The sequence below is a fragment of the Mirounga leonina genome, unplaced genomic scaffold, assembly GCF_011800145.1.
Source record: "Mirounga leonina isolate KUSES-001 unplaced genomic scaffold, KU_Mleo_1.0 Mir_114, whole genome shotgun sequence".
NCBI classification, from domain to species: Eukaryota; Metazoa; Chordata; class Mammalia; order Carnivora; family Phocidae; genus Mirounga; species Mirounga leonina.
The window spans coordinates 44,368,602-44,380,790 of record NW_023270265.1 but is presented as its reverse complement, the minus strand read 5'-3'; the positions used below and the strand labels follow the sequence as shown (position 1 = coordinate 44,380,790).

At 39.0% G+C, this 12,189-nt stretch overlaps 1 protein-coding gene across 6 annotated transcripts in view; it reads left to right on the top strand.

Annotated features, from left to right (window-relative positions):
- ATE1 (arginyltransferase 1) overlaps positions 1 to 12,189 on the top strand; it is a 169,402-nt gene that overhangs the window by 93,932 nt on the left and 63,281 nt on the right. The gene's annotated exons all lie outside the window — the stretch shown is intronic.

Below are 12,189 nucleotides of genomic sequence, written 5' to 3'. Positions count from 1 at the left end.
TTCTTTTTTTTTTTTAAGATTTTTATTTATTTATTGAGAGAGATAGTGATAGAGAGAGAGCATGAGAGGGGGAGAGTCAGAGGGAGAGGCAGACTCCCCGCTGAGCAGGGAGCCTGATGCGGAACTCGATCCCGGGACTCCAGGATCATGACCTGAGCCGAAGGCAACTGAGCCACCCAGGCGCCCCGAGCATCCAACTCTTGATTTGGCTCAGGCGCTCTCTCTCTCAAATAAATAAGTAAATCTTAAAAAAAATAAAAGACCCTCTCTATGCCAACACATTAAAACAGTGATATCCTCCCTTTGCTCCTCTTCACCTTGCAAAATTCAGCTCCTGTTTGCTCCCACTCTGAAACCTTGCCTGACTGCATTGTATTATAAATATATGTTTTCCCATCTGTTTGTTTCTTTAGACTCTAAGCTTCTCAAGAGGTAGAGCTTGAGTTCATTTATCATTTAATTTTAGCAGCAATCCCTGATTTATAGTAAATGTTCTATAATTCTTTGGATGAACGGATGGATGGTAATATGGGAATAATGATTAACTTGATTATTGGTTAGAGGGAAAGTACATATCTGTAAGTGGTATGTTTGGTATTTCTACAGGATAGGTCTTTTTATGATTTCAACAATATTAATTAAAGGTACGCTTATTAAAAGATTGTTTTAAGGTAATGAGAAAGTTATGTTTGAATTGTCAGATAAACAGTGAAAATACTCTTGTGTTACATATTTCTACAAATTGAGAAAGCATTGCCAATAATTTATTACATTTTTAATTCTGAAATGATAGCCCTGTATACTAATATACATGCTTTGTATTTGAATTAAAAGGTTTGTTTTTAAACAGATGGATTTAGAAATGCATCTAATTGAAAAAAGTTCATTATATGTAAAGCCCTTGAAATAACAATAGAGTATAGTCTTTTCTAGTCTTGATAATTGTGTTATGTAAATTTACAGTCTAAACACTATTTATAACTAACATGGATTTGTTTCATGATCTGACATTAGCTGTAGTGGGACAATGAGGGGCTTCCCACTCTGAGTGCCTGTTCCCACTTGCCCTTAAACAGTGGTTCTCTGTCGAGCAATTTTGCCCCGACCCCTGCCCCATATCTAGGGACCCTTTTGATTGTCCCAGTGGGACAGTGTGGGGAGGGCTGTGTGTGCTATTGGCATCTGGTGGGTAGAGGCCCAGGATGCTGCTAAGCATTCTGCAGTACACACAAGAACCTCTAGCACCAAAGAATTCTCTGGCCCAAAATGTCAGTAGTGCCAAGGTTTGGAAACCCTGTTTAAAGGGTTACCTACTTGCCATCGAAGTCTGTAGGGCTTTACAGTTGCTGAGTTACCATGGGTAATTTGACTACTGCTGTCAAAAAGGAATTGCCAGACTACTGGGTATTTACCCCAAAGATACAAAAGTAGGGATCCGAAAGGGTATGTGCACCCCAATGTTTATAGCAGCAATGTCCACAATAGCCAAACTGTGGAAAGAGCCAAGATGTCCATCGACAGAAGAATGGATAAAGAAGATGTGGTATATATATATATACAATGGAATATTATGCAGCCATCAAAGGGAATGAGATCTTGCCATTTGCAACGACGTGGATGGAACTGGAGGGTATTATGTTGAGCAAAATAAGTCAATCAGAGAAAGACATGTATCATATGACCTCACTGATATGAGGAATTCTTAATTGTAGGAAACAAACTGAGGGTTGCTGGAGTGGGGGGTGGGGCGGGAGGGATGGGGTGACTGGGTGATAGACACTGGGGAGGGTATGTGCTATGGTGAGCGCTGTGTATTGTGCAAGACTGTTGAATCTCAGATCTGTACCTCTGAAACAAATAATGCAATATATGTTAAGAAAAAAAAAAGAAGAAGAAGAAGGTAGCGGGAGGGGAAGAATGAAGGGGGGGAAATCGGAGGGGTAGACGAACCATGAGAGACGATGGACTCTGAAAAACAAACTGAGGGTTCTAGAGGGGAGGGGGGTGGGAGGATGGGTTAGCCTGGTGGTGGGTATTGAGGAGGGCACATTCTGCAGGGAGCACTGGGTGTTGTGCACAAACAATGAATCATGGAACACTTCATCTAAAACTAATGATGTAATGTATGGGGATAATATAAGAATAAAAAATTAAAAATGCAAAAAAAAAAAAAAGGAATTGCCAGAAAGAGTAATTTGGGGTTCACCATAACGGTCTCTAAACAAACTATCCTGTATGACACACCAGAGAGAAGTTTCTTGTGTCTAATTCCTAACCCTGTGCCAGCCATATACTCATTGATGACCCCAGGACTGTCTTAAATTTTCTTTAGGGGGTTTATGGGTGGCCTTCATGTCAACTTAAAGGTAATTTAATGTTTCTGTACAAGAAGATAAATCTAGGAAATCTGGACATTTCTCAGAAGGGGCAGCAGCAACAACAAATAAGGTTAAAAATTCCAAACTGTGAGCTTTCTTTTTCTAGTTCTGATGTGCGTGGTAGGGTCTGTCTTTAGTATTTATAAATCATTCTGTTTTCCTTGCTTTTAGAAATAAAAAGAAACTTGACAGCTTAATAATAGCCAGGTGAACTTACCTTAGCAGCTAAATTCAGTTCATTTTTTGGTACAGAGAACACAGTGTTGGCATATACGTTGTAAGATGGGAGGTTATACTCACTGTCAGCTTTACTGGCATAGAGGTTTGGCACATTCTGTGTTCATATGCTTCAACCTAGCATGTTTACAACTAAGCTGTTTTGGAGAAGCACTTATGTAGTATGTGTTTAACGACTGTTTATCTTGCTGAGTATTCTACCTTGGTGTTGGTGCTAGAAAGAAACCAATTCCCACTCCTCCCCCGTGCCTCCAACATGGCACAGGTCTTCTTTCCTTATTATTATATCTGTAGATGTTCTCTTGGTTCTTAGGTCTTCATATGTAAAAATAAGGCAACTGTAAGATTCTCATATGGGACACTTTCAAAAGCCTTATTGTCTGAGTTTGTGTATTAGCTAAAGGGAAGCAACCTTGAGTAGCATCATTATCTTGGATATAGAACAGTAAGTTGAAAATGAACGCCCTGAGAAGCAGAGGAAGCCCTGTACTCATTGCTGGTGGACTGCCTCACTCCCGTCCATCCTGTGTCCATCTTCAACCACAGAACTGTTTAAGGATGATTTATACTGTGCACATAACAGTTTTGCTAGAAAATCTGTGGTGTCTTACACAGTTCTCTTAAATCCAGATTCCTTTGCTTGGTCTTCAAGAGTTCCCTTTTCTTCCAATTCCTTGCCATCGATCGGCCTTTAGACACCCCTTTGCCCACCAGGATATGCTTCATTCATTCTTTCTGCCAGCTCATTTCTCTTTTTTCTTATAAAATGCAATATAAATGTAAAACTTCAATAGTCTATCTTATGCCACCTTTGCTGTTCTTTTTTGGCATCCCTTCAACCATTAGTCAGCCATTAAATATAAATATTTAAAATTTAATCTGTGACGCATGTGAGGGTTTGCACTTATCCCCCATTTTTTTCTATTTTTGTTTTGCATAGGGAAGTCCATTGTACTCAGATGTCTGCCATGCCCATACCCCCTTTCTGAGGGAACGTGCTATTCCTATAGACTCTACCAAAACAAATGCAGCCTTTGAGTTTAGGTCACTTTGCTTAGTGACAATTAAACACTGCCATCGCATGGGTGCCTGACCCAAAGGTAGTCAATCTTGGGTGGATTAGTGTCATGTAGAGTTCAGCATTAAAGCATTGCCCACTGAATAGTGGGGGACCAAATCAATGAGATCCTCTCTTAGAAGGAAGTTTGGATTGAGACTGTAGGGAGGATCAGTGCTTAGTAGGGATAGTCCTACAGAGTGCCACTCAGAGAAACAGTGACAAAAGCTCAGAGTGAGTTTAAGGCTTCGTAAAGTTTGAATTGTAGGCAGACGTTTGTCCATGTGCACATTTATCTTGAGGAGAGAGTCCTTGGGTTTCTTTCATCTGGTTTTCAAAGGGGTCTGTGAATCAACAGATATCAAGATGAGAGGGCAGTGAGATTAGGGGGAGCAGAAGCAGAGTCAGCAGGTTGGGGCCTCCTGCTGCTGAGGGGACATGATAACCTCTTTTTAGACCTGCTTGCCAGTTCTTGAATTATGACCTGTTATCCATGAGGCCTTCATCTGATCTGGATCTCCTCTTCCTGGACAGCCTGGCATTTTCTGGAGCCTGACCCCACATGGGTAATATTTCTGCCCTCAGTTTCTGATGTGCCTCCCTAAAATGTTGTGTTCCCCTACACTATTAGTACCAGCCGCTTACTGGCACCTGAATGAATTTCTTTGTTTCTTCAAGGCCAAGAACCAAACTAATAAACTTGTCTGGCAGCAACATGGGTGCTTCAGGGAAGCCAGACAGCTGTGCCATTTCCTCGGGTGCTCAGTACTGTGGTCAGGACCTGCTAGGCGTGTGTTTTACGTAAATAAAGCACTTGCCCACCCAAGTTAGAGATGGAGAATAAGAAGGGAAAGAGCTGGCAAATTATTCTGTATAAATCGAATTAGATAAAACCCATTTCAGGAATAGTTTTTAGTCTTTCCCCTCAGTGAAGCATTTTATCCTCTGTTTGCAAGATGTTGTCCTTAGGATTGTGATGGGGAGTTCAGATTTTTGTGGCCGAGCTCAATGTAGTATTTAGTGAAATAAAGTCTACATTTAAAAAATTTGACTTAAAAATTAGTGTGAGCAGGGATGCCTGGGTGGCTCAGTTAAGCGTCTGCCATCGGCTCAGGTCGTGATCCCAGGGTCCTGGGATCGAGCCCCGCTTCGGGCTCCCTGCTCAGCAGGAAGCCTGCTTCTCCCTCTCCCACTCCCCCCGCTTGTGTTCCCTCTCTCGCTGTCTCTCTCTCTCTGTCAAATAAAATCTTTAAAAAATAAAAATAAAATAAAATACTGAAGCATTACTAATGTTGAGAGTTTTTTTCCCCTGAGAATCTTGAAAAACAAAATGATGACAAACAGATCTTTGTTGTCACCAAAGATATAGGACCTTGATCCGTTAGAGACAGAGGGCCATCTGGACTCTTCAGGTCTAACTCTATGAAAACTGAGACCAAGGTGGCGCTAATGAGTTATGGTTTTTCCTAGGATATGTAATAGTTGCTTTTCTAATCTGGAACTAGCAAGTTTGACTTAATTTGAATAGTAATTTTTCCAGGGCGTGTTGCTGCTTACTGCATGTGTGGCTAAGCCAGGCAAAGTTTTGAACTTGCTTTTCAAACTGAATTATGGTGAAGGATTGAAGCGGTGGGGAAAGGGCATTGGTGTAGGAAATCAAACAGTCGCCAATGTGTATTTTTCTTTTTGTTTTTCACTATCAATATTCTTAGGTAACAAAATAATAAGTTGTCATAATGAAAATTAGAAATGCATAACTTATTTACAAACTAACCAGCTGCATTTCTTTGAATTTTGAGATGGAAAAGGTTTTAAAGTGCTGCAAGACTGCCTTGGTGAGCCAGGTAATCAGAAGTACTAGGGAGAGACTCAGGAAAATAAGGGCCTTCTTTTTGGGGATCCATTTTTCCCTTCTTTGCTATCATTTATTTTCTCTTACCTTTTAATTTTCTTCCCATTAGTTTTGGGTGAACTGAGGAAAACTTACAAAGGACATCCTGGGGGTGCTTATGTGCCTCTGATATCATGGAGTCACATTAACTGTAGGCACATATTTTAGTTAAGAATTTATTTATTTATTTATTAAAGATTTATTTATTTATTTGAGAGAGCGAGAATGAGAGAGAGCACATGAGAGGGGGGAGGGTCCGAGGGAGAAGCAGACTCCCTGCCGAGCAAGGAGCCCGATGCGGGACTCGATCCAGGGACTCCAGGATCATGACCTGAGCCGAAGGCAGTCGCCCAACCGACTGAGCCACCCAGGCGCCCTTAGTTAAGAATTTAGAATTAGGTTCATAGAAGGGAAATTTCTGCCTTTTCTGTATTCCGGGTTCCGTATTCTGGTACAGGCCCATGTAGTTGCACTGCTCTTGGCTCACGAGGGAAAAACGTGAGAATGATAAAAGGTTTTCATATTTTTGGATATAGAATCCTAGAAAGAAAGATCTAGGGAGATGCTAAGTATTTTTATTGCTTTAATTCAGATTAAATCTAATAAACTCATTCCTAAAGGCTTTGTTAAATTCTTGGTTGGGGTCAGTTTAGTAGAATTGGTGAGTTTTAGATGAGAGTCTGGCAAACAGTTTTACTTGTTTTTTTGTTTTTTAATTTTTTTGAGCATGCTGTGAATGCACAATTTTGTTAATTCAGTTCTGCTTTGGACACCTTGCCATTTCCAGATGTGGCCCATGGCCCTCAGGTAGTATTCTAAGGGAGATAGAGCAGAGGGCTCAGTTCCATATTATTACAATTAATAGTCAAATAGTAGAATTTGTTTTTATTTAGCCATTTATTTGGAAATATTTTCTAACTTGCAGAAGGAAAAGGTACAAGAATAAAAATGATAACAGAGAGGGGCGCCTGGGTGGCGCATGGGTCGTTTGAGCGTCCAGCTCATGATTTCTGCTCAGGTCATGATGTCAGGGTTGTGAGATCGAGCCCCGTGTCAGGCCCCGCACTCAGCAGGGAGTTTGCTTAAGATTCTTTCTCCCTCTGCCCCTCCTCTTGCTTTCACGCACCCCACAGGCACTGGCACACTCTCTCATAAATAAACAAAATCTTTAAAAAAAATGATACAATGAATACCTGTATACCCTTCTCTCAGATTCACTTATTGGTAACATTTTACTCCATCTGCTATCCCATTGTCCCCCCCACCACCACTACCATGTGCACATAGATGCATGAATGTATGTGGTTACACACTTACACGTACTTGTAATGCATGTTCTTTTTTCAACTTTTTTTTTTTTTTACTTGAAAGTTGACTATATTGTGTGATTCTTTAAAATACCTTGCTGACTATGTGCCAGGTGCATTTGATAAATCAGTTGTATAATTACACAGGTAATTGTCACAGCAGTCCCAGACACAAGTGTTGTCATTTTCACTGTTTTATAGACGAGAAGCTGGGACACAGAGGGCAGAAGGGCGGACGGCTAGTTGATGCTGGAGAATTTGTGTGCAGGTCAACACAGGCTAAAGCCATGCCTGGCCGTGCTGGGCTACGCTGCTTCCTTAGTAGCAGACTTCCAATGTGAAGACTCATGTAGGTTTTAAAAGCACTCTGAGTCATCACTGGCCATATAAGTCTGTATCTCAGCTCCTCTAAGCATGCATATTTTTCTCATTTTTATTTTAAAATCTCAGGTGTGTGTCTTACAGTGTTGGAAGGTGACGTAGTTGTCATTATATACTTGTGAGTGCAAACTTGGTGGTTATTTTTGGTGGTGTGCTTGGACACTGTTTCAGTGGTGGCCACGGGGGTGTGTGTGTGTGTCTGTGTGTGTGTGTGTGTGTGTGTCTCGTCTGTGTCTTCCACTTCCCCCTTGAAAGGGAAAATGATATTCTGGATTAGCAGCTCCAAGGGGTGCAGGGGCTCTTGCATTTTATTTAATATTGTAGAACTTGCGTGAAGTCCAGACATGCTAAACTTTCACGATTAAAATAAATATTTCTGAAAAGACATCTCAGATCCCCTTACTGGTGGAATTTGTTCTCACTTCTGGGATTGTGAGAATTATAAAGGTGACCGAGTGGAGGAGCTGGTGCAGTTCTGGAGTCACCTTCCTTGAAATGATTATTTCCTGCTTCCTTCTATTTGCTGTTCCCCCATTCTGTTCTTATTCTTTCCTTTTTTTTTTTTTAATTTTAAAAATAATTCCTCTTGTGGAAAAGGGAATAAAGAGAGTATTAAAAATAAAAATTGCCTGCAGTTCTCTCACCCAGAGCTAATCACTGTTGACATTTTTGCTGTCTTTCCTTAGGCTTTAGTAAATATGCATGTGGCTTTTTCCCTCATGTTTTCCCTCATGGTTAGTAGATGATACATACAATTTTCTTTTCCACCTTTTTCCCACTAGTATTTTCCTGTTCTCCTTAAATCTTTTGTTTACCCCTGATTTTAAGTGACTGTAAATGTTATAATAATGTGCCATAATTTACGGGGCTACTCTCCATTTAAGTTCATTCCACTTTTTTGTTACAGATAACACATGGCAAACATCTTTTTGCATATTTCCTTTTGAGACATTATCACAGAATTAATTTTTCTGCACATTCATGCCAAGTATAAGGAATCCATCCGTATTGTGTGTCTATTCATTTGGGAAGTTTTCTTCCACGGAGAGTGGGAGAATGTCATATACCAGAAGCTGCTTAAAATTAGACTCATACATAGGAATGTAACAAAGAATACTTTCTGTTTCAGGAAATATAAACCAGTTGATTTTCTATTCTAATTTTTCTGTTTCTCTCAAACTTTTACATTAAAAATGCACTTCACTTGATTGCCTGTAGTTCTTTTGATAAATTGATAAAATGTAAGTTAATCTCCCCATTCCCGCCGTTCCCTGGATCTGTTTAGGTACTGGTATGTTTTGTACTACCTTTTAGGAGTGAGTAGTACTGATTTCTTGTGGCTATCTTAATTTCAAGTTGAATTGCTACAGGTGACTGTTGTTCCTTCAGTACTTCCCGGCCTTAGTTTGCAAATTCTCGGGAGGATTATAAGAAAAATGGAATAACTCAGTGATGTCAGCCCTCTTTGTAATAAGGCAAATAAGAGCTGTTTTTTTTTTTTTTTTTTAATTTATTTCTCTTAAGGGGACAGTCTGGCAGGACAGATGAGGAATGCATCAAACAATATGAAAATAGATCATTGTCTTTTGCCATTTTTGTTCTTTTTTTTTTTTTTTTTTTCCCCTTCTTGAGCTTTTTTTCCTCTTGGGCCATCTGCGGTGCAAAAGCGGCTCTGTCCTGACTATTCCAGTTTTTCCTTACAACCCGTAAGTAGGGTCACTGAATCTTCTGCAGATGCACCTTTTCCGCTGTCACCCTCAGCCCACGGAATCTAAGAACACTCTAACTGTGTGGGTAGGTCAGTGTTGTGCCCTGGTTTCGTAGCCCCGGCTCTGGCTTGCTTCTCCCTGCTCAGTACCTTGAATCTGTTATTTATGTGTTCATTTTATCTGTTGATGCCTTCCATTCCTTCCATAAAGTTTACCCAGTGAAGCCCATGGCAGTCTCATGTTCGTGGCTGGAAGACTACACTTTAGTATACACGCATGTCTATCTTCATCCACTTTTTTAATGCCAATTTTACTTGTTATTGAAATGGTATAATTTAATTAAATATTAAGTAAACCGATGAATGATGTTTTAAAAAGTAGTTGTTTGCATTAAACTTAATTTAAATGCTTTAGGTAGACTCAAAGATGAATCATAAATCACTGCCAAATTAGTCATAGATGAGATAACTAAAAGAATTTGGGGTAAAAAAAAAAATCCATAAAAATCTGGAAAGATTCTACACTTCCCTTAGTAAGTTCTCACTGTATTTTTTTTTTTTTAAGATTTTATTTATTTTAGAGACAGAGCACACGCGAGCAGAGGGAGGAGCAGAGGGAGAGGGACAAGCAGACTCTGTGCTGAGCCTGATGCAGAGCTCGATCTCATGACCCTGAGATCATGACCTGAGCTAAAATCAAGAGTCAGATGCTCAGCCATCTGAGCCAGTCACCCCAGTTCTCAGTGTATTTTAAAGAACCAGTAACTGAAAGTCACAGTGATGCATCCCCAAAGAAAGGGCTTGGTCCTAAATCAAAGAATGAGTGATATATGCAGTAAAATGTTGAAGGTATGCATGTTTGTGTGCATTTTCCCATATACACACTATAAGGGCATTTTCAGTTAATTCACCACTAGTTCTGCTCACTTTGGATAAGGTGGCTTTTGCTATAAATTATTCTATAATATTTATAGTTGAAGATACTGCCAATTGTAATTAAAAAGGTCTAACCAGTAAGCATTGCCATAGAGTTCACAAGCCTTCAATCTTGGTGTAGGAGTAAGATTGGAGAGTAGTTGGATATGGCTTTGTGCTCGGATACTTCCATAGTTGCCATTTAAGTGTTAAATCAAAACCATATTAATTCACCTCACTCTTCCAGTCCTCCTAGATCCTGGAGTCTTGCTGTTAAACTCCAAACAACATCTGTGTGTCTGTTGCTTGAGTCGGGTCCTGCTGTTACTGTCTACTTGCCTGGGCTACTTTTAGTTTATAGAATCATCTTTAACTGACTTGCTCTAGTTAATCTCTGTAGTTTCCGTATTTGGCCATCCATAGTCTGGACTCTTTGTCACAGGTCAAACCTTGGTTGTGACAGCACCTTTTGAAAGTCAGTATTTCATATGTTTAATTTTGGAAACGTGGGAATGTTATCTCTTTCATACACCCATACTCTTCACTATAGTAGGGTTTTTTTAAGATGCCTTTTTATTGAGGCATACTATACATATAGAAAAGTGCACCGAAGTGTAGCACCCCATGAATATCAAGATAAACATACCCATGGGTCCTCATTGTCTACTGGATATTGAAATTTCTGTTTCTGGTATTTATTCTATAAAGGGCCAGATAGTAAATATTTTAGGTTTACAGACAATATGGTCTGCCTTTGTGGCAAAAGCAGCTGTAGAAAACACGTAAACAAATGGGCATGGCTGGCTGTGCTCTAGTAAAACTTTATTTATGGACATTGAAAGTCGAATGTCATAATTTTCATCTGTCATAAATTATTATTTTTCTTTTGATTTGTTTTCAACCGTTAAAAATGTAAAAAACCATTCTTAGGTTGTGGGCCATATGTAAACGAGCAGCAGGCCAGTTTGGGCCCATGGCCATGCTTTGCTGACCCCTACTCTATGCACTAACCTACTTCTGTTTTATGGCCCTACTGATCCGGTCAGTGTATATGCATCTAAATTAACATCACTATCATCTTCATCATCTAGCTCATAATAGCCATTCTCCTGCAATCACAAAACCCAATTATTAGGACCATTTGCGATGTGAAGTTCAATGATAAAATTACCCTGGGGTCTCTAGAATATGTATTACCAACTTGGGATACAAATTTTAAAATGGATTCTTATCTACATTAATGTAAACTTATGCTATATGAGGTAATAACCATGAGTTACTCCATAGTGGTTTATAGACTGAACTTCTGTTAATGGTGATTGTTTGATTACCTTTATGTACTTTTTTTTAAATTTAGCTTTTCAGATATTTAATAGTTTTAAAATGATTTTAAGTTTAAGGGATTATATAGTATAGTTTATCAGCCATGAAATACTTCTGTTGTGAGTCCTTTTTAGTATTATTGAAAACCATTTATTGTCACCTACATAGTAGTGTGGAAGAAACAAATATTTAATTCAGCCCGCGTTTCCTAGACCCGCTTTGAATGAGGCACTTGGAGGACCTTCAGTGAGTAAGTCACTCTACTGGTCTTGATGAGGTAGGTCCTGTCTGCAAGGAGGTTTTTGACAAAATAAACACTTGTAAAACTATCCTGCCAGATCGAATGTGGTATGTTCTAGAAGAAAGGGAGAGAGCACTGTGGGAGTGTGCACAGATGCTTGGTGGAGAGAAATATGTATTTATTGAATCTGATTCCCCCCTGCCAAATTTTGAAAATTTCCAATCTACGAAAAGTTGAAAGAATAGTACAGTAAACACCCATACACCTTTACCTAGAGCAACCGGTTATCAACATCTTGCCACATTTATCTCATTATATAAGTATACATATGTAATTTTGTATGTGTGTGTGTGTGTATTTTTTCCGCTAAATGATTTTAAAGTTAGTTTCAGAGATCATGACATTTCATCTTCAGCATTTCAACATGGGTTTTCTAAGAACAAGGATACTCTTATACTTAACTTTATAACTTAAAGTTATAACTTTATACTTTATAACTTAACTTTACCATGGTCATGCTCAAGAAATTTAATATTCTTATAATAATACAATCAAATATGGAATTAATATTCAAATTTGCCAGTTCCAATAATACCCTTTATTTTTTTCCCTCAATCTTATCAAAGGTTATAGATTTCATTTAGTTTTATGGATTTTTAAAGAATCATTTAATCTAGAACTGTAACAGCTTTTTTTTTCTTTCACAGCATTGACATTTTTTAAGAGTTCAGTGTCTCATAATTTGAATTTG